Source organism: Hordeum vulgare, chromosome 3H, assembly GCF_904849725.1.
Source record: "Hordeum vulgare subsp. vulgare chromosome 3H, MorexV3_pseudomolecules_assembly, whole genome shotgun sequence".
Classification (NCBI taxonomy): Eukaryota; Viridiplantae; Streptophyta; class Magnoliopsida; order Poales; family Poaceae; genus Hordeum; species Hordeum vulgare.
The window spans coordinates 555,506,831-555,530,951 of record NC_058520.1 but is presented as its reverse complement, the minus strand read 5'-3'; positions in this window follow the sequence as shown (position 1 = coordinate 555,530,951).

Genomic DNA, 24,121 nt, shown 5'->3' with positions numbered 1-24,121 from the left:
TGAAGATCATGAAGAACATGGTATTGAAGATCAAAGAGAGAGAAGAAGCCATCTAGCTACTAGCTATGTACCCCTAGGTCTGTGGTGAACTACTCACGCATCATCGGAGGGGCAATGGAGTTGATGTAGATGCCCTCCGTGATCAATTCCCTCACTCGCAAATTACTGGAAAAGGCTCCCAGATTGGATCTCTCGGGAACACAGGCTCCCGGCGACCTCGTGCAACATCGCCTCTGCAGCACACGAACACGGGGGGTTGCAGGAGGTCGAGCAGAGGAGGTCCGGCCTTGGCGTTGGCTTGGACGAGAGCTGGACGGAGCTCCGACGAGGTAAGCGAGGCGTGGCATCTGGTGGTTGGGGTTGCTGTGGGACATTGCTGGGGCCTCCATGGCATTTTCGATCAGGTACGCACACACACAAAGAGAAGGCTTGAGGGAGAGAGAGAGAAGGAGAGGAAAGAGAGAGAGAGGAAGGACGGAGCATGGGGACAACCTGCTGGACCTTGTCATTGACGGCAGCTCCGGCAGTCATCGACGCAGGGAGCGGGGGTTTGCACGAGGAGTGCTTGGGCTATATGCGGAGGCAACTGATGGCAGCCAGAGGCACTAGATCCACGGGGCAGGGCGGAGCGTAGCACGGTGGGGCGAGCTGGCGGAGGAGCTGCAACTCGGGCAAGGTGCGGCCATGGAGCTCGGGGTCGGTTGGTGCAGAATGCGGCTTGCGACTGGTGAGGTCACAGGCTCGGTGATCGAGGGAAGAACTGTTGCGGCGCTGCGCGCTGGTTGGATCGGGTTGGACCCCGAGGTGGGTGGCGGCGCGCGAATGGAACGGGGAAGGAACCCTAGAAACTAGGTTTTGGTCCGATCTAGGCTACGTGAATTTATATATAGTAAATGGGTTTAGGTCCAGGGCTATTTGGTATTGGGGAACGTCGCATGGGAAACAAAAATTTTCCTACGCGCACGAAGACCTATCATGGTGATGTCCATCTACGAGAGGGGATGAGTGATCTACGTACCCTTGTAGATCGTACAGCAGAAGCGTTAGAGAACGCGGTTGATGTAGTGGAACGTCCTCACGTCCCTCGATCCGCCCCGCGAACAATCCCGCGATCAGTCCCACGATCTAGTACCGAACGGACGGCACCTCCGCGTTCAGCACACGTACAGCTCGACGATGATCTCGGCCTTCTTGATCCAGCAAGAGAGACGGAGAGGTAGAAGAGTTCTCCGGCAGCGTTACGGCGCTCCGGAGGTTGGTGATGATCTTGTCTCAGCAGGGCTCCGCCCGAGCTCCGCAGAAACACGATCTAGAGGAAAAACTATGGAGGTATGTGGTCGGGCAGCCGTGAGAAAGTCGTCTCAAATCTGCCCTAAAAGCCCCATATATATAGGAGGAGGGAGGGGGGCCTTGCCTTGGGGTCCAAGGGACTCCCAAGGGGTCGGCCGAGCCAAGGGGGGGAGGACTCCCCCCCCAAACCGAGTTGGACTTGGTTTGGTGGGAGGAGTCCCCCTCCCTTCCCACTTCTTCCCTCCTTTTTTTTTTCTTTTCCTTTGATTTTCTTATCTTGGCGCATAGGCTCCCTTGGGGCTGTCCCACCAGCCCACTAAGGGCTGGTGTGTCCCCCAAAAGCCTATGGGCTTCCCCGGAGTGGGTTGCCCCCCTCCGGTGAACTCCCGAAACCCATTCGTCATTCCCGGTACATTCCCGGTAACTCCGAAAACCTTCCGGTAATCAAATGAGGTCATCCTATATATCAATCTTCGTTTCCGGACCATTCCGGAAACCCTCGTGACGTCCGTGATCTCATCCGGGACTCCGAACAACATTCGGTAACCAACCATATAACTCAAATACGCATAAAACAACGTCGAACCTTAAGTGTGCAGACCCTGCGGGTTCGAGAACTATGTAGACATGACCCGAGAGACTCCTCGGTCAATATCCAATAGCGGGACCTGGATGCCCATATTGGATCCTACATATTCTACGAAGATCTTTATCGTTTGAACCTCAGTGCCAAGGATTCGTATAATCCCGTATGTCATTCCCTTTGTCCTTCGGTATGTTACTTGCCCGAGATTCGATCATCAGTATCCGTATACCTATTTCAATCTCGTTTACCGGCAAGTCTCTTTACTCGTTCCGTAATACAAGATCCCGCAACTTACACTAAGTTACATTGCTTGCAAGGCTTGTGTGTGATGTTGTATTACCGAGTGGGCCCCGAGATACCTCTCCGTCACACGGAGTGACAAATCCCAGTCTTGATCCATACTAACTCAACTAACACCTTTGGAGATACCTGTAGAGCATCTTTATAGTCACCCAGTTACGTTGCGACGTTTGATACACACAAAGCATTCCTCCGGTGTCAGTGAGTTATATGATCTCATGATCATAGGAATAAATACTTGACACGCAGAAAACAGTAGCAACAAAATGACACGATCAACATGCTACGTCTATTAGTTTGGGTCTAGTCCATCACGTGATTCTCCTAATGACGTGATCCAGTTATCAAGCAACAACACCTTGTTCATAATCAGAAGACACTGACTATCATCGATCAACTGGCTAGCCAACTAGAGGCATGCTAGGGACGGTGTTTTGTCTATGTATCCACACATGTAAATGAGTCTTCATTCAATACAATTATAGCATGGATAATAAACTATTATCTTGATACAGGAATTATAATAATAACTATACATTTATTATTGCCTCTAGGGCATAATTCCAACAGTCTCCCACTTGCACTAGAGTCAATAATCTAGCCCTCACATCACCATGTGAATTACATTGTAATAAATTTAACACCCATACAGTTCTGGTGTCGATCATGTTTTGGCCGTGGAAGAGGTTTAGTCAGCGGGTCTGCTACATTCAGATCCGTGTGCACTTTGCATATATTTACGTCCTCCTCCTCGACGTAGTCGCGGATGAGGTTGAAGCGTCGTTTGATGTGTCTGGTCTTCTTGTGAAACCTTGGTTCCTTTGCTAAGGCAATGGCACCAGTGTTGTCACAGAACAAGGTTATTGGATCCAGTGCACTTGGCACCACTCCAAGATCCGTCATGAACTGCTTCGTCCAGACACCCTCCTTAGCCGCCTCCGAGGCAGCCATGTACTCCGCTTCACATGTAGAATCTGCTACGACGCTTTGCTTGGAACTGCACCAGCTTACTGCACCCCCATTAAGAATAAATACGTATCCAGTTTGCGACGTAGAGTCGTCCGGATCTGTGTCAAAGCTTGCATCAACGTAACCTTTTACGGCGAGCTCTTCGTCACCTCCATATACGAGAAACATCTCCTTAGTCCTTTTCAGGTACTTCAGGATATTCTTGACCGCCGTCCAGTGATCCACTCCTGGATTACTCTGGAACCTACCTGCCATACTTATGGCCAGGCTAACATCCGGTCTAGTGCACAGCATTGCATACATGATAGAGCCTACGGCTGAAGCATAGGGGACAGAGCGCATATGCTCTCTATCTTCATCAGTTGCTGGGCACTGAGTCTTACTCAATCTCGTACCTTGTAACACCGGCAAGAACCCTTTCTTGGACTGTTCCATTTTGAACCTCTTCAAAACTTTATCAAGGTATGTGCTTTGTGAAAGTCCTATCAAGCGTTTTGATCTATCCCTATAGATCTTAATGCCTATAATGTAAGCAGCTTCTCCTAGGTCCTTCATAGAGAAACTTTTATTCAAGTAACCTTTTATGCTCTCCAAAAGCTCTACGTTGTTTCCAATCAGTAATATGTCATCCACATATAATATTAGAAACGCCACAGAGCTCCCACTCACTTTCTTGTAAATACAAGATTCTCCAACCACTTGTATAAACCCAAATGCTTTGATCACCTCATCAAAGCGCTTGTTCCAACTCCGAGATGCTTGCACCAGTCCATAAATGGATCGCTGGAGCTTGCACACCTTATCAACATTTTTAGGATCGACAAAACCTTCGGGTTGCATCATATACAACTCTTCCTTAAGGAAACCATTAAGGAATGCCGTTTTGACATCCATCTGCCAGATTTCATAATCGAAAAATGCAGCTATTGCTAACATGATTCTGACGGACTTAAGCATCGCTACGGGTGAGAAGGTCTCATCGTAGTCAACTCCTGGAACTTGTGAAAAATCCTTTGCCACAAGTCGAGCTTTATAAACTGTCACATTACCGTCAGCGTCCGTCTTCTTCTTAAAGATCCATTTGTTCTGAATAGCCTTGCGGCCTTCAGGTAGTATCTCCAAAGTCCACACTTTGTTCTCATACATGGATCCTATCTCGGATTTCATGGCTTCTAGCCATTTGTTGGAATCTGGGCCCACCATTGCTTCTTCATAATTTGCAGGTTCATTGTTGTCTAACAACATGATTGACAAGACGGGATTACCATACCACTCTGGAGCAGCGCGTGATCTCGTCGACCTGCGTGGTTCAACAGAAACTTGAACTCGAGCTTCATGATCATCATCATTAACTTCCTCCTCAACCGGCATCGCAACGACAGAGGTTTCCCCTTGCCCTGCGCCACCATCCAGAGGGATGAGAGGTTCGACAACCTCATCAAGTTCTATCTTCCTCCCACTCAATTCTCTCGAGAGAAACTCCTTCTCGAGAAAAGTTCCGTTTTTAGCAACAAACACTTTGCCCTCGGATTTGAGATAGAAGGTGTACCCAACTGTCTCTTTTGGGTAACCTATGAAGACGCACTTTTCCGCTTTGGGTTCCAGCTTTTCAGGCTGAAGCTTTTTGACATAAGCATCACATCCCCAAACTTTAAGAAACGACAACTTTGGTCTTTTGCCATACCACAGTTCGTATGGTGTCGTCTCAACGGATTTTGATGGTGCCCTATTTAAAGTGAATGCAACTGTTTCTAATGCATAACCCCAAAATGATAACGGCAAATCAGTAAGAGACATCATAGATCGCACCATCTCTAACAAAGTACGATTACGACGTTCGGACACACCATTACGCTGTGGTGTTCCAGGCGGTGTTAACTGCGAAACAATTCCACATTGTCTTAAGTGAGTACCAAACTCAAAACTCAGATATTCACCCCCACGATCAGACCGTAGGAACTTGATCTTCTTGTTACGATGATTTTCTACTTCACTCTGAAATTGCTTGAACTTTTCAAATGTTTCAGACTTGTGCTTCATCAAGTAGACATAACCATATCTACTTAAATCGTCAGTGAAGGTGAGAAAATAACGATATCCGCCGCGTGCCTCCACGCTCATCGGACCACACACATCGGTATGTATGATTTCCAACAAGTCACTTGCACGCTCCATTGTTTCGAAGAACGGAGTTTTAGTCATCTTGCCCATGAGGCATGGTTCGCACGTGTCAAGTGAATCAAAGTCAAGTGACTCCAAAAGTCCATCAGCATGGAGTTTCTTCATGCGCTTTACACCTATATGACCCAAGCGGCAGTGCCACAAAAATATGGCGCTATCATTGTTTACTCTAACTCTTTTGGTCTCAATGTTATGTATATGCGTATCGCTATCGAGATTCAATATGAACAATCCTCTCACATTCGGTGCATGACCATAAAAGATGTTACTCATAGAAATAGAACAACCATTATTCTCAGACTTAAAAGAGTAACCGTCTCGCAATAAACAAGATCCAGATATAATGTTCATGCTCAACGCAGGCACTAAATAACAATGATTTAAGTTCATCACTAATCCCGATGGTAGTTGAAGTGACAGGGTGCCGACGGCGATTGCATCAACCTTGGAACCGTTTCCTACGCGCATCGTCACTTCGTCTTTCGCCAGCCTTCGTCTATTCCGCAGTTCCTGCTTCGAGTTGCAAATGTGAGCAACAGAACCGGTATCAAATACCCAGGCACTACTACGAGAGCTGGTTAAGTACACATCAATAACATGTATATCAAATATACCTGATTTTTCTTTGCCCGCCTTCTTATCTGCCGGATACTTGGGGCAATTGCGCTTCCAGTGACCCATACCCTTGCAATAGAAGCACTCTGTTTCAGGCTTAGGTCCAGCCTTGGGTTTCTTCGGAGGATTGGCAACAGGCTTGCCGCTCTTCTTCGAATTGCCCTTCTTGCCTTTGCCGTTTCTCTTGAAACTAGTGGTCTTGCTCACCATCAACACTTGATGCTCTTTACGGAGTTCAGACTCTGCGACTTTCAGCATCGCAAACAACTCGCCGGGAGAATTGTTCATCCCTTGCATGTTGTAGTTCAACACAAAGCCTTTATAGCTTGGCGGCAGTGATTGGAGGATTCTGTCAGTGATAGCTTCTTGCGGGAGTTCAATCCTCAGTTCAGCTAGACGGTTTGAGTACCCAGACATTTTGAGCACATGTTCACTGATAGACGAGTTTTCCTCCATCTTGCAAGCATAGAATTTATCGGAGGTCTCATACCTCTCGATCCGGGAGTTCTTCTGAAAGATAAACTTCAACTCCTGGAACATCTCAAATGCTCCATGACGCTCAAAGCGACGTTGAAGTCCCGGCTCTAAGCCATACAAGACTGCACATTGAACTATTGAGTAGTCCTCCTTACGTGCTAACCAAGCGTTCTTAACATCCTGATCAGCCGTAGCGGGTGGTTCATCTCCTAGCGCAGCATTAAGGACATAATCCTTCTTTCCAGCTTGTAAGATTAGCTTAAGATTACGAGCCCAGTCTACAAAGTTGCTTCCATTATCTTTCAACTTAGCTTTCTCTAGGAATGTATTAAAATTCAGGATGACACTTGCGTGAGCCATGATCTACAACACAGATATATTCAAAGTGGACTTAGACTATGTTCAAGATAATTAGAGTTCAACTTAATCAAATTATATGCTAAACTCCCACTCAAAAAGTACATCTCTCTAGTCATTTGAGTGGTTCATGATCCACTTACACTATCCCAAGTCCGATCATCACGTGAGTCGAGAGTAGTTTCAGTGGTAAGCATCCCTATGCTAATCATATCAACTATATGATTCATGATCGACCTTTCGGTCTCATGTGTTCCGAGGCCATGTCTGCACATGCTAGGCTCATCAAGCTTAACCCGAGTGTTCCGCGTGCGCAACTGTTTTGCACCCGTTGTATGTGAACGTTGAGTCTATCACACCCGATCATCACGTGGTGTCTCGAAACGACGAACTGTAGCAACGGTGCACAGTCGGGGAGAACACAATTTCGTCTTGAAATTTTAGTGAGAGATCACCTCATAATGCTACCGTCGTTCTAAGCAAAATAAGGTGCATAAAAGGATTAACATCACATGCAATTCATAAGTGACATGATATGGCCATCATCACGTGCTTCTTGATCTCCATCACCAAAGCACCGGCACGATCTTCTTGTCACCGGCGCCACACCATGATCATCCATCAACGTGTTGCCATCGGGGTTGTCGTGCTACTTATGCTATTACTACTAAAGCTACATCCTAGCAAGATAGTAAACGCATCTGCAAGCACAAATATGTTAGTATAAAAACAACCCTATGGCTCCTGCCGGTTGCCGTACCATCGACATGCAAGTCGATATTTCTATTACAACATGATCATCTCATACATCCAATATATCACATCACATCATTGGCCATATCACATCACAATCATACCCTGCAAAAACAAGTTAGACGTCCTCTAATTTTGTTGTTGCAAGTTTTACGTGGTGACCAAGGGTATCTAGTAGTTTCTGCAAAAACAAGTTTTTCGTGTTTGCATCTTACTTACGCAAACACCACAACGGAGATATATGAGTTGCTATTTAACCTCATCCAAGGACCTCCTCGGTAAAATCCGATTCAACTAAAGTTGGAGAAACCGTCACTTGCCAGTCATCTTTGAGCAAAGGGGGTTACTCGTAACGATGAAACCAGTCTCTCGTAAGCGTACGAGTAATGTCGGTCCAAGCCGCTTCAATCCAACAATACCGCGGAATCAAGAAAAGACTAAGGAGGGCAGCAAAACGCACATCACCGCCCACAAAACCTTTTGTGTTCTACTCGAGAAGACATCTACGCATGAACCTAGCTCATGATGCCACTGTTGGGGAACGTCGCATGGGAAACAAAAATTTTCCTACGCGCACGAAGACCTATCATGGTGATGTCCATCTACGAGAGGGGATGAGTGATCTACGTACCCTTGTAGATCGTAAAGCAGAAGCGTTAGAGAACGCGGTTGATGTAGTGGAACGTCCTCACGTCCCTCGATCCGCCCCGCGATCAGTCCCACGATCTAGTACCGAACGGACGGCACCTCCGCGTTCAGCACACGTACAGCTCGACGATGATCTCGGCCTTCTTGATCCAGCAAGAGAGACGGAGAGGTAGAAGAGTTCTCCGGCAACGTGACGGCGCTCCGGAGGTTGGTGATGATCTTGTCTCAGCAGGGCTCCGCCCGAGCTCCGCAGAAACACGATCTAGAGGAAAAACTATGGAGGTATGTGGTCGGGCAGCCGTGAGAAAGTCGTCTCAAATCTGCCCTAAAAGCCCCAAATATATAGGAGGAGGGAGGGGGACCTTGCCTTGGGGTCCAAGGGACTCCCAAGGGGTCGGCCGAGCCAAGGGGGGGAGGACTCCCCCCCCCCCAAACCGAGTTGGACTTGGTTTGGTGGGAGGAGTCCCCCTCCCTTCCCACTTCTTCCCTCCTTTTTTTTCTTTTCCTTTGATTTTCTTATCTTGGCGCATAGGCTCCCCTGGGGCTGTCCCACCAGCCCACTAAGGGCTGGTGTGTCCCCCAAAAGCCTATGGGCTTCCCCGGAGTGGGTTGCCCCCCTCCGGTGAACTCCCGGAACCCATTTGTCATTCCCGGTACATTCCCGGTAACTCCGAAAACCTTTCGGTAATCAAATGAGGTCATCCTATATATCAATCTTCGTTTCCAGACCATTCCGGAAACCCTCGTGACGTCTGTGATCTCATCCGGGACTCCGAACAACATTCGGTAACCAACCATATAACTCAAATACGCATAAAACAACGTCGAACCTTAAGTGTGCAGACCCTGCGGGTTCGAGAACTATGTAGACATGACCCGAGAGACTCCTCGGTCAATATCCAATAGCGGGACCTGGATGCCCATATTGGATCCTACATATTCTACGAAGATCTTTATCGTTTGAACCTCAGTGCCAAGGATTCGTATAATCCCGTATGTCATTCCCTTTGTCCTTCGGTATGTTACTTGCCCGAGATTCGATCATCAGTATCCGTATACCTATTTCAATCTCGTTTACCGGCAAGTCTCTTTACTCGTTCCGTAATACAAGATCCCGCAACTTACACTAAGTTACATTGCTTGCAAGGCTTGTGTGTGATGTTGTATTACCGAGTGGGCCCCGAGATACCTCTCCGTCACACGGAGTGACAAATCCCAGTCTTGATCCATACTAACTCAACTAACACCTTCGGAGATACCTGTAGAGCATCTTTATAGTCACCCAGTTACGTTGCGACGTTTGATACACACAAAGCATTCCTCCGGTGTCAGTGAGTTATATGATCTCATGGTCATAGGAATAAATACTTGACACGCAGAAAACAGTAGCAACAAAATGACACGATCAACATGCTACGTCTATTAGTTTGGGTCTAGTCCATTACGTGATTCTCCTAATGACGTGATCCAGTTATCAAGCAACAACACCTTGTTCATAATTAGAAGACACTGACTATCATCGATCAACTGGCTAGCCAACTAGAGGCATGCTAGGGACGGTGTTTTGTCTATGTATCCACACATGTAAATGAGTCTTCATTCAATACAATTATAGCATGGATAATAAACTATTATCTTGATACAGGAATTGTAATAATAACTATACATTTATTATTGCCTCTAGGGCATAATTCCAACATTTGGACCCTCCGACTTAAATTGGACGAACGAAAATAACTAGGTTAGGGGGTCCAATTGACAAACCGATGATGATTTGGGGTAACACGGGGTTGATCCGGACCCAACGGTCACGACCGTATGCTTCGGGTTCCACGAGGTTTCGGGCTAGGTTGTGCGCAGGTTGGTGCACTGTGCAAAGGGGCTAGGAGGGGATGAGAGGGAAAACGGGCATCCCGGCAATAGGTTTTTATAAAATGAAAATGCCTGATGATTGACCGGCTATAGTGCCGATATAGGTCTAACGCTTCGGGTACCAAACTGACTCCGATTGCGACGAAATTTGGCAGGCGGCCTACCTACATTAAAATAAGACTGCATGCCAAGTTTCAACCCAATCCAATAATATTTTATACACACCTTTAAAAACAATATTTAAATGATCTCGCGGGCGCGTGCGTGTGTGGTTTGTCTCGGAATGGTCAACGACAAAACGGAGAGAACCGGCAACTAAAACGGATGCACTTTTTGGAAACTGGCGGCAATGGAGTGCCGATGCAATGAGGATGATGCGAATGATGCGATGACGAATGCAACAAACAATCTAATCACACGACGGCAACGAAATAAAAGGGGAATATTTTGGAGCGTCGGTCTCGGGCTGTTAGAATTTGGCTTCCGGAAGGTTTTCGGTCATTATCGGTAAAGTACCGGGAATGATGAATGGGTTCTGGAGTTCCACCGAGAGGGGCCACCCACCCGAGAGGGAACCAAAGAGGCCCAAGGGTGGCGCACCAGCCCCTGGTGGGCTGGTGGCCAGCCCAATGAGGCCTATTTGGCCGAAGGGAACAAGGAAAGGAGGGTAGGGCCAAACCGAATTGGCGAAGGGGACTCCTCATCCAAACCGTATTGGAGGAGGACTCCTCCTCTCCTCCCTTGCGCCGGCCGAACCCTAGGGCTTGTCTCTAGGGCGCCACCCCTCTCTCCCTCCATCACTTCGTGACACCCCGTAGCTAGTTCGATACGGTACGGCGAAGTCTTGCCGGAGTAGCTCCACCACCATCACCGCCATGTCGTCGTTCTGTCGGAGAATTCAGCTACCTCTTCGTCTCTCTTGCTGGATCAAGAAGGCGGAGATCGTCATCGAGCTGCACATGTGCTGAACGCGGAGGTGCCGTCTTTTCTGTGCTAGATCGGGACGAAGTTCGTGGGACGACTTGCGATTTGAATTGCGAAGACGTTCAACTACATCAACCGCGTTTCTTAATGCTTCCCGTTTAGCGATCTACAAGGGTATGTGGATCCGATCTCCCCTCTCGTAGATGATCATCACCATAAATAGGTCTTGCGTGTGCGTAGGATTTTTTTTGTTTCCCATGCAACGTCCCCCAACACCTCTAGCATAGAGAAGATATGTTAGAGATCCTATAGTACCCTAACTTTTCTTCTCTTAGTCCATACAATTAAAGCTAAAAATAGTTAAGTTAACTTTCAAATTAGAGATCTACTATGTACATTCATAGTAATTACATACAAACAAGTTGATGGTGAAATGAAATTAATTTTGAAATTTTTATATCTACTGTACTTATCAACAGTAAACAACTTGCTAAGAGTCGCGAACATTCCTTCTTAAATTTACACTAAACGAGCACTATAGCACCACACCTTTCCTTCTCTATGTTATAGAATCCGACTCCGTTTGTTGTGCGTCGAGGTAGATAAAATCGGACACGTGGCCGAGGTTGATCATCATGCCTGGGCTAAGCATTCTATTTTCTTTGGTTTTTTTAATATTCACCAAGATAATCAAATGTGTGGGACAACCAGGCCACACACTCACTGTTTCTCTAAGGACGCATTCCAAACAACACTGAACCGACTCGAGAGACCATCTAGGCCCGGCATAGGATGGTGTGGACGCCAACCAAGCTGGTCCTAAATCTCCGAAACCATATAGATCATCCCCTTTAATGGCTTAATGCTCACACGTCAAATATTTGCTTGTTTTCACCACAAGTTGGGCCATTAACTCCCTCAAGTGTTTTGTGCTATGCGTCCCAATGGATGATGCATAGTGTGTGTAGTTATCATAAAGAATAAGAAAGAAAAAGCGGGGTATTGTGCAATGAAGCTAGATATGCACAAGGCCTATGACCACGTGGAATGGGTCTTTTTGGAGAAAATAATGAGTAAAGTTGGTTTTCATGAAGAGTTCATTGAGCTTTTCATGGCTTGCGTAAAATCAGTAAAATACAAGGTCAGGTTTAATGATGAATAGACAAATATGTTTGTGCCAAGCAGGGTACTTTGGCAGGGGGCCCTCTTTCACCTTATTTGTTTCTTCCATGTGCAGAGAGTCTATCCAGTGCTTTGGCTCAAAAGGAGGAGGTTCATCGCATTGAAGGTATTCGGGTGTGCAGAAATGCACCATCAGTGTATCATTTACTTTTTACTGATGATTCCCTTATACTCATGAAAGCTAACATGACTAATGCAACCTCATTGAGACAAGTACTAGATGATCACTGTTCAAATTTAGGCCAGCTAATTAGTGAACTAAAGTGTAGTGTCTTTTTCAGCCCTAATGTAGATCTTGATGTGAAAGCACATATTTGCATTGAACTAAATATTTACACCGAAACTATTTTTGAGAGGTACCTTGGTTTACCTTCTATGGTTGGGCTAGATAAGAATGGAAGTTTTGTGTATCTGCTAGAAAGAGTCATTGAGAAACTTAAGGGTTGGAAGAAAAAGTTGTTGTCTATGGGTGGAATGGAAATTCTTCGGAAATTTGTAATTCAGTCAACCCAGTATTTGCCATGGCTATTTTCAAGATCCCAAAAAAACTATATAATGAAATAAATGATGCCATGTGTGCCTTCTGGTGGGGTGATTCAGATGACCACAAAAAGATGCATTGGTTTTCTTGTTGGAGAATGTACATCCCGAAGAAGCCACGTGGTATGGGATTCCGTGATTTGTATTCTTTTAACATGGCCATGCTCGCAAAACAGTCATGGAGGCTTTTGAACAAACCAGACTCGATGTTTTCTAAAGTGTTAAGAGCAAAATATTATCCGAACGGAAAGCTCTTGAATGTTGGCCCTAAGAAGGGCTCCTCTTATACTTGGCAAAGCATAATTGTAGGTTTACAAACTTTCAGGAGGGGACATATTTGGAGAGTTGGGGTCTAGGAGTAATATCAATATTTAAGAGGACCTTTGGATCCCAAACTGTCCATCCAGGAAATTACTTACCAGAAGGGGCTAGTGTTTTCTTCGGCATGTCGATGAGTTGATAGATCAAGATACTCATTGCGGGGATGGACCACTTATTCGAGACATTTTCATGTGTGTGGATGCTGAGAACATTCTCATGATTCCTTTAAGTGAACACTTGCAGGAGGACTTTGTGGCTTGGCATAAAACAAAGTCCTTTGTCTTCTCGGTATGGTCTGCTTATTACACAGAATGGGAGCACCAGTTTGGGGCAAGAATAAGACGAGAAGATGGAGAAGGAGCATCAAAGTAGAATCATGTATGGGATTTTTTATGGAAGCTTTCAGTCCCTAGTAAAATCAAGATTTTGTTTGGAAAGCCCTACATGGCACTGTCCCACGAAAGGCTATCCTTGTTGCACGCCACATTCATGTAGAGCTTATTTGTCCAATTTGCAAGGGAGGACCGGAAGATATTCACCACCTTATGTTCACATGTAATCGCTCCCTGTCTGGCATGCTATTGGCGTCGAGGAAGTAATTGATAATGCTCTAGCTGTGGACAGGTCGGGTTCGGTGATTCTAGAGTATATTTTGTTCCATCCTACCCGGAGATACCCGTCTTGGGGGGGGGGGGGGGGGGGGGGGCTACAAGAATCGATTGTCGTTACATGTTAGTACATATGGTGGCATATACGTGAGATGGTTAAGGGCGAATTGGTTGTGGCACCCCCTAGAACTGCTTTTGCAATCGAAGCTTTGACAGTCAACTATGAAGTGTCATCTCACCCCAATGCACCACATGAAATATCTTGGACATAACCTAGAACCGGATGCTACAAACTAAATACAGATGCTGCTTTTCATGATAATTGTATAGGTGCAGCGGGGATTGTCCTACGAAATAGCATTGGTGAAGCGGTTGCTGGTGCAACTTGTCTACTTGGCTCTACTCTTGATGCCACCTCGGCAAAAGCTTTGGCAATGTTGAAGGGGCTCGAGCTGCTCGAGAGATTGGGGTGCACAAATATTATCATTGAATCTGACTCACTAGAACTGATAAATATATGCAAGAGCAAGGTTGATATGTTCAGTCCATATATTGCATCCTTGGTGGAATGCTTTGCAAAAGCCCACGCCATTGATGGTATCTCTTTTGATTTTTGTCACACGAAAGCTAATCAGGTGGCCCATCAGCTGGCAAAACATGCTTATGATAATCAGGTAGAGTTTACCTGGGAGGGTGATCCACCATCCTTTTTATTGCCTTATGTTTTGCATGATGTAACCCTGTTCACAAAGCAATAAATCATCGAGAGGCTTCAAAAAAAATTGTCAGCAACATTTTCCGCCCACGTGGCCAATGACCACATTGTGCATCGATGTCTCATCAGTTGATTTCACCTAGGTCGCCTAGTCATTTATTTCTCTGTTCCTAAATATAAGTCTTTTTAGAGGTTCACTAACAGATATAGGTCTTTTTATAGGTTTCACTAGCACGCTATGTACGGATATATATATATATAGACATACTTTAGAATGTAGATTCACTTATTTTGTTTCGTATGTAGTCACTAGTGAAATCTCTAAAAAGACTTATATTTAAAAGCGGAGGGAGTATATGAAAGAAGACTCATCACATAAAACGTGAACAATGAATCCTATATAGAAGGAGCTGCAAAAAAGGCCACAAACACGACTATGATACAACTTCATCCCGTTTCCAAAGAAGCATCAACAGTCAACTAGTTAGTCGCATTATTGAAAATATGCCCTAGAGGAAATAATAATTATATTATTTATTTCTGTCGTGGGTATAAGCCTGACAGTAGATGTGTAGGGTACGAAAAGGATGGGCAGAGTCCTAGCTACAGCGAGGTTGTATGAGTTCAGGCCCCTCTGCGGTGGAGGTAATAGCCCTACGTCTCAGTGCTCAGGGAGCTTGTTGTCGAATGGAATAGGGAATACAATGACTTGCTAACCCTTGCACCAGTGGGGAAGGGTGGCTTATATAGAGTGTGCTGCCCTTCACAACGGTCGGTGCGCAGGGGTGGAATAATGGTGAATAAACACCTACGTTACAGGTAACGTACGGTCTAAATGCTAATAAAAGCGTGAGGAAACGTACGACCGTTTCCCTCCTGGGGGGTTACGATGTACAGAGTGGAATCCAGTCGGCCCGATCGACACGCTCCGAATGCTCGCCTTCAACTGGATGGTCGGATGTCTGTTACCGACTGGATGATGGGAGTTCCTTAGTTCAGTCGGAACTGACAAAGGGCTTTGTCCCTTATGAAGGGTAGTCCTTGGGTAGGACCTATAAGGTAGGCTTATGACCCTACCCTAGGACTATAACCCCATCATTAGTCCCCGAATGGATTGAGGTTGAAACGACGAAGTGATGCCTGTGGTTTGGATCCGACTGGCGCGGACGTGACTTTGGCGTTGCTTGCCTCGGTCCATTTTATCTTTTCCGATCGACGATCCGAGTGGAAGTACTCGCGAAACAGACTGTCGGAATCCGAGTGCTTCTGCGGCATCTTCTGACGCGAGCGGTCAACTGACAGCGGCGGATTTTCCGGGATCCTCAAATTTCGGTTTCCGCGCGCTCAGCGGGGATGACGCCATTGCGCTCGAGTAGCGCCTGACGCCTCGATTCTCGCGCCTTCAACCTCTCCACTAATATCGCCGCGGTGGGTCGGGGGGATAAGGTTTCGGGGCCACCTGCCAGCGACCCAGTCGGAACCCTACTTAAATCTCGGCGGCGAGGCTTCTTCGTTACGCTCGCCGAATATCTCGCTCTCGCCTGCTCCGTCCTTCTCGCCCCCTCCAGCGCTTCTACACTCCTTCCTCCTCCTTCCTCCCGAGGGTTCGCAGTTGCCGCCATGACCAAGGGTCAGACCAGCAAGATGGAGGCGAGGAAGAAGAAGGGGAAGGCGGCGGCTCCTGCTCAGCGGCGGCAGCGGCCGCTGCCGGCGGGGTGGATTCAAGGCGACTTCCTCCCCTCCACGGTGACGGAGGGGGATCTGCTGCAGCTGGTGGAGCATGGGATGATCATGCACAAGTCCTGGAGGCTGCCGGCGGAGAACGAGGTTGAGCCGGCACCCCGGGAGGGGGAGCGCGTCTTGCTGCTCAGCCACGTCCATCGAGGTTTCTCCTTGTCCCCGCATCCTTTCTTCAAGGGCATCATGAATCACTTCGGGGCACAACTTCACCACTTTCCCCCGAATGTCATTGCCCATCTCTCTGCTTTTATAGTTCTATGCGAGTGTTTCATCGGCTGCCCTCCCCATTGGGGGCTGTTCAAGCACATATTTTCTGCTAGATCCCAAACCATCAAACGACTCAGCCAGTCGGATGATAAGACACATCTTCTCCAGCTCTGCGGGGGCTTAGGTTTCCAGAAAAAGAGTCGGAGTAGTTACCCTGCTCTTCAGTTAAGTGAGTCGGTCAGGAACTGGCAGTCGACGTGGTTCTACTGCCAGGATATCGCCTGTCCGAATGCGTCGACAGGACTGCCTCCCTTTAGCTTAGATCGGCCCGCCCCGCCTAAGCAGCTCGCGCTCACAAAGGCGGAGAAGAACAACATCCAGCCTCTGGTTGAGGCACTCGTAGATGTCGTCAGGAGGGGGGTCACCGGCATAGACTTGCTGGAGGTCTTCCTCGGTCGGCGTATCCAGCCTCTGCAGGCTCGCGACCATGCCATGTGGCATTATACGGGGCCCGAGGATTCCACTCGGACCAACGTTGTGGGCGTGACTGAGGAGAAGGTGACCTCATGGGTGCTCCAGATCACAGGTCCCTGCAAGAATCCCAAAGGATCTCGGCGAGTGAAGCCTTTCTGCGCGGATCATCATCCTCCGAATCAGGTGAGTAACACTTGTCGAGTGCGCTTAACTATCTCAACCTTATCGTTTGTTTGAATCTCTGTGTGACGTCCGATGTTGCCGACTGAAATTTATGCAGAAGTGGACCAACTGGTTTTCCCCCGTCTCGAACAGGAACCCGGCCGAGGAGGAGGAGGAAGGCAGCCAGGAGGGCAGCGTGGAGAGCGCTGAGTATGTCTCCGACCGCGGGGAATCGGAGGAGACTAGCGAGGAGGAGGAGGAAGACGAGGAGCACGACTCGCCGCCTCCGCAATTAGAACATCGGGCCAAGCGCCGACACGAGCCTGTCGTTCCCTCGGTTCCTCCAGCGTCTTCAAGTGCTCCGCCCACTGTCCCAGTGGTCCCGAGTGCTCGGAACGCCAAGAGGGCCAGGGATGCCGCCGCTGAGCCTGCGGGTCAGTCTTCTAAGGCGGCCAAACCGAGTGGGCCTAAGCCTCGGAAGGCTCTGCCGCGAATGAGGGTTGCTGTCCCCGTCACCTCCACGTAAGTGTATCGATCTTCTAATTTCTTCTGATATCCGAGTGAACTCATGTTTAATGGTCGAATGGGTTTCACTCGACAGAGTCGCTACTTCTGCCACCTCTTCGGCGCGCCAGGACGATGACCCCATGGACACGGACAACGTCGTCTCGTCCCAGCCAGGTGCGTTGTAGTGACTCCGAGTGCTTTATACTATCGCGTCTCGAATTCTATCATAGGTCCTGCTTCTTTCTTTTTCTGAGATCTCGCGCCATTCGGTCTATCAGGGGCGATTTGCATGGACGAGGGCGACCAGGGGAGGGGCGAACCAGCTGCGGAGCCTGTTCTTGAGGCTGCTCCACCTGCTGCTGCTCTCGCCGCCGACGTGTTGCCGACTGAGGCGCTGCCACCGACTGAACCGGTGCTGGTGGTTGAGGAGCCGACTGGAGCGGACCTTGGGATGCCTCGGGAACTTCCGATGATGCCAGGCTCATCGAATGTCGAGTTCAACATCCAGCGTCTCCCGGAGGAGCAGGTGGGAGCGGCCAAGGGAGCCATGGTGCAGGCGGAGCTGATGGCTGGAGAAGCCAAGAGGGCCTACGACTCCGTCGCATCCTTGTACCAGTGGAGCTTGGAGCTGCGGGATGATATCCGAGTAAGTGGGCTAGTAAGTATTTACTTTTCTCTTGTAACCCACTGGGTGTTCTTGGATGGCATCTGTTGTTTGCAATGGGTTCACTCTGAGTGAACCCAGTGGGTGTAGTCCCCGAGACTTCTGTCGAGTGCTTGCACCGGCAGTTGTCTTTATACATATTGTCTTTGCTTTGGTCAGGTCTGTAAACAATATGACCGACTGCAAGCAGTTGTGGCACTCGGAGTGCACTTACTGTAAGAGTCCCCGAGAGTAACTTGTACTCAGGTCGGGTAGTATTGGCCTCGTAGGTGTAGGTGGTAACATGCATCTCAATGGGGCGGGCCTGCTTGAGTTGCATGCCGGTGGGGTCACTCTTAGTGAACCCACTGGGCGTAGTCCCCGAGACCGCTGTCGACTGCTTGCGTCGGCAGGGGTCTGAAGAACTTAGACTTTTATTGTTGAATTTTCTGATTGTCCCTTGGTGTTTGTTGGCAGAAAACCTGTGAAATGGGGACAACCTATGAGACTCTTAGGGCGGAGAGGAATCAGTTCGCTGGTGAGCTTGATGCAGCCATGCTTGCAATGGCTGGCATGAAGGATGCTCTGCAGGGACGAGAGAAGTCATTGGAGCAGGCTCGTGAAGCGAACAAGGTGCTGACTGAGGAAGTGGAAAAGATGGGGAAACAGAGGACTGCTCTGATGGGTCAGATGGACGTGCTGAATAAACGATGCATAGCTCAGGAGAAATATGTCAGCGACTGGGCTCGGCAGATGATGACGCGTCTGGCTGGTAAGTCCTGTTTTTTTTTGCCGAGTGTTTGTCCTATGTACGTCACACTCGGCGCTTATTGCTTGCTTGCCCTTCTGTTGCAGATTTTTGCGTTGATGCTGAAGTTGAAGCAGCGGACGTGGAGCGATCGATTCGCGACAACGTGCCACTCAGCGAGGACGCCAATCGGGATTTGCTCCGGGCGCACATCCGCGTGGGCAAAGTTGGCCCTTTCATCGGTCGACTGAGAAAAGTCGTCGGCCGAATCGACAAGGAGCTTTGGCCAGAAGATGAGTCACGGCAGGAGATGGAGAACCTGATGGTGCGACTGGAGGAGATTCCGAACCGAGTGCACTCGTGGAAGAAATCTGCAGCTCGTTGTGGTGCACATGTTGCTCTGTCCCTGGTCCGAGTCCATTGCAAGGAGGTGCGCGAGGAGAAGCTGAAGACATTGAAGGTCTCCAATACGAAGAAACTTCGATTCGAAGACTTCATGGAAACTTTCCTTGAGAGTGCTACCCGCATCGTCGACGGTATTGATCTGGACACGTTCGTAGAGCCCTCCAGTCCTGGCGTTAATCCAGATGATGCGTAAGAACTCTTTTATCCTCGGTATGCCGAGTGTTGATCTGTAAGGTACTTTGGCCACTGTTGTTGGCCGTCACATTCTTAGATCGGTGCGGGTAAGCTTGATCCGCACCGAGTGAACCATCTTTGCTAGAACTTTTGAATCTGAATCAAAGCGTTTTCTCTTGTGTTGCAAAGTTGTTTCAAGTTTTTCTGTTTGGCATTTCTTGATGAAGCCAAATGCAAACGTGCGTAGCATGTAAGTGTTAGTCATGTATTTAGGCGATTCTGTATCGCGGCTAAATCTTCGAGTGTACGCTCAGAGGAAGTTGGTACTTAGGCGATTCTTGATCGCAGCTAAGGCTCCGAGTGCGACGTTGAGTGCACAGTCGGAGGAAGTTAATACTTAGGTGAGTCTGAATCACAGCTAAGTCTCCGAGTGTGACGTTTAGTGCACACTCGTAGGAGGGTATTATTTAGGTGATTCTTGATCACAGCAAAGTCCCCGAGTGTGACATTTAGTGCATACTCGGAGAAATTTATTACTTAGGTGATTCTTGATCACAGCTAAGTCCCCTAGTGCGACGTTTAGTGCACACTCGGAGAAATTTATTACTTAGGTGATTCTTGATCACAACTAAGTCCCCGAGTGCAACATTTAGTGAACACTCATAGGAGGGTATTATTTAGGTGATTCTTGATCACAACGAAGTCCCCGAGTGTGACGTTTAGTGCATACTCGGAGAAATTTATTACTTAGGTGATTCTTGATCACAGCTAAGTCCCCGAGTGCGACGTTTAGTGCACACTCGGAGAGATTTATTACTTAGGTGATTCTTGACCACAGCTAAGTCCCTGAGTGCGACGTTTAGTGCACACTCGAAGATATTTATTACTTAGGTGATTCTTGATCACAGCTAAGTCCCCGAGTGCGACGTTTAGTGCACACTCGAAGAGATTTATTACTTAGGTGATTCTTGATCACAGCTAAGTCCCGGAGTGCGACGTTTAGTGCACACTCGGAGAGATTTATTACTTAGGTGATTCTTGATCACAGCTAAGTCCCCGAGTGCGACGTTTAGTGCACACTCGGAGAGATTTATTACTTAGGTGATTCTTGATCACAGCTAAGTCCTCGAGTGCGACGTTTAGTGCACACTCGGAGAGATTTATTACTTAGGTGATTCTTGATCACAGCTAAGTCCCCGAGTGCGACGTTGAGTGCACACTCGGAGAGATTTATTACTTAGGTGATTCTTGATCACAGCTAAGTCCCCGAGTGCGACATTGAGTGCACACTCGAAGAAATTTGTTACTTAGGTGATTCTTGATCACAGCTAAGTCCCCGAGTGCGATGTTCAGTGCACACTCGAAGAAATTTGTTACTTAGGTGATTCTTGATCACAGCTAAGTCCCCGAGTGCGATGTTTAGTGCACACTCGGAGAGATTTATTACTTAGGTGATTCTTGATCACAGCTAAGTCCCCGAGTGTGACGTTTAGTGCACACTCGGAGGAAGTTAGAACTTAGGCGATTCTGGATCGCAACTAAGTTTTTTTTTGTGTGAGCGGAGTCTGCGACCGCGGAAGAATTCTGAATCTGCAAAAACTGAATTTGCTTTATATTATTTCATCAATATTTGTTCTTTACAGTGCTTCAGTCGACGATCACGTGTAGAAGCGCTTCAGGAGGTCTCCGTCGTCTATCTCTCTCTCGATGTTGTAGAGTCTGTATGCTCCGTTGTTCAGCACCTTGGAGATGATGAAAGGTCCTTCCCAGGCCGGAGCCAACTTGTGAGGTCTTTGCTGATCCACTCGGAGCACCAGGTCGCCTGCTTGGAACGTGCGACTCCTGACGTGGCTTGCGTGAAAACGCCGCAGATCTTGTTGATAAATGGTTGAGCGAGTCAGTGCCATCTCGCGCTCCTCCTCTAGAAGGTCCACTCCATCTTGCCTTGCTTGTTCTGCTTCAGCTTCGGAGAAGAGTTCGACTCGTGGCGCATTATGAAGCAAGTCACTCGGAAGGACCGCTTCTGCTCCATAAACGAGGAAGAACGGTGATCGCCCTGTAGATCTGTTCGGGGTTGTGCGAAGACCCCAAAGTACTGAAGGTAACTCGGTGACCCATGCGCCAGCGGCGTGTCCCACCTCTTGCAGGAGTCGGGGCTTCAAACCTTGAAGAATAAGCCCATTCGCCCGCTCTGCTTGTCCATTGGATTGAGGATGTGCTACGGAAGCAAAATCTACTCGGATACCTTGGCTTGCACAGAAACCTTTGAATCTGTCCGAGTCAAAGTTTGTTCCGTTGTCCGTGATTATGCTTTCAGGTACACCGAATCTGGAGATGATGTCCCTGACAAACTTGACAGCTGTTGAGGTGTCGAGTTTCTTGATGGGCTTGGCTTCTATCCATTTCGTGAACTTGTCGACTGCCACCAACAGATGTGTGTATCCTCCTTGGCCTGTCTTGAATGGTCCGATAGTATCTAATCCTCAAACTGCAAACGACCACACAAGCGGGATTGTCTTCAACACAGATGTCGGCTTGTGGGACTTGTTGGAGTAGAACTGATAGCCCTCACATCGGTCGACCATATCCTTAGCCATCTCGTTTGCCTGCAGCCAGAAAAAACCAGCTCTGAATGCCTTGGCGACGATTGCTCTCGATGAGGCGTGATGACCGCAGGTCCCCGAGTGAATATCTTCCAGGATCAGCTGCCCCTCCTCTAGGGAGATGCAACGTTGGAGAACGCCCGAAACGCTCTCCTTGTACAATTGGCCATCAATGACAGTGAACGACTTCGATCTGCGGACTATCTGCCTGGCCTGGACTTCGTCTTCTGGTAGTTCCTGTCTCAGGATATATGCAATGATCGTCACAGTCCAATCGGGGATGACAGTAAGAATCTCCATGACCAGATCAACCATAGCAGGTACATCGACTTCAGTCGGATCTGTTGAACTCTTTGGTTGTACTGGTTCTTCTGTAAAAGGATCTTCTTTGACTGAAGGGAGGTGAAGGTGCTCGAGGCAGACATCACTCGGGACTGGTCTCCGAGTGGACCCGAGCTTTGCCAATTCATCTGCTGCTTGGTTTTTCAGTTGCGGAACATGGTGGAGTTCCAGACCTTCAAACTTTTTCTCGAGCTTCCTCACTGCATTGCAGTATGTGGTCATGGTGGGGTTCCTGACATCCCACTCTTTCATCACTTGATTGACCACCAAATCCGAATCGCCGTAGACCATCAGGCGACGGATGCCGAGTGAGATGTCCATGCGCAATCCATAGAGGAGAGCTTCATACTCTGCCTCGTTGTTGGAGGAATCGAAGTGTATGTGCAGCACGTACTTGAGTTTGTCGCCCTTTGGCGATATGATCACAACGCCACCGCCGGAGCCATTCAACATCTTGGACCCATCAAAGAACATTGTCCAATGGGCCGAGTAGATGTGGGTCGGTTGCTGTTGTTCTACCCATTCTGCTATGAAGTCAGCCAGGGCTTGAGACTTAATAGCTTTCTTGGCCTCGAACTTGATATCGCAGTACAGCATCTCCATTGCCCACTTCGCCACTCGGCCTGACGCGTCTCGATTGTGGAGAATTTCCGACAACGGAGCATCAGAAACGACAGACACCGAGTGGTATTGGAAATAATGAGCCACCTTCTTCACAGTCATGTAAATCTCGTAGATAAGTTTTTGATAGTGGGGATACCTCTGCTTGGAAGGAGTCAGGACCTCGGAGACGTAGTACACTGGCCGCTGAACTTTGTATGCTTTGCCTTCTTCTTCTCGTTCGACTGTAAGAACAATACTGACGACTTTATTTGTAGCCGCGATATACAGAAGAAGGGGCTCTTTACTGAGCGGAGCAGTAAGAACCGGCTGGGTGGAAAGTAGTACTTTGAGGTCGTCGAATGCGACTTGGGCTTCGTCTGTCCACTCGAAAGTATCTGATTTCTTCATGAGTCGGTACAGAGGAAGTGCTTTCTCGCCGAGTCGACTGATGAACCTGCTCAAAGCCGCTAGGCAACCTGTGAGCCGTTGAACATCGTGTATTCTGACCGGCCTCTCCATTCGAACGATGGTCCCGATCTTTTCGGGGTTGACATCGATCCCTCGTTCGGAAACGAAGAAACCGAGTAACTTTCCGCTGGGAACGCCGAATAAACATTTGGCGGGGTTGAGCTTAATATCGTACCTACGAAGGTTGGCAAATGTTTCTGCCAAGTCAGTCAGCAGGTCGGAACCTTTGCGTGACTTGACTACGATATCATCCATATATGCCTCCACATTCCGTCCGATCTGGTCGAGAAGGCATTTTTGGATCATGCGCATAAAGGTAGCTCCTGCATTCTTCAAACCAAATGGCATAGTGATGTAGCAGAAGCACCCGAATGGGGTGATAAAGGTTGTCTTTACTTCATCGGGGCCATACAGACGGATTTGATGATAGCCCGAGTAGGCATCAAGAAATGACAAACGCTCGCACCCCGCAGTCGAATCGACAATTTGATCTATGCGGGGGAGCGGAAAGTGGTCCTTCGGGCAGACCTTATTGAGGTGCTTGAAGTCGATGCACATTCGGAGTGACTTGTCCTTCTTAGGCACCATGACAATATTGGCGAGCCACTCGGAGTGGTGAACCTCGCGAATGAAGTTGGCTACCAGCAGCTTGGCCACCTCCTCTCCAATTGCTTTCCTCTTGTGCGCGGTGGACCGGCGCAAGCGCT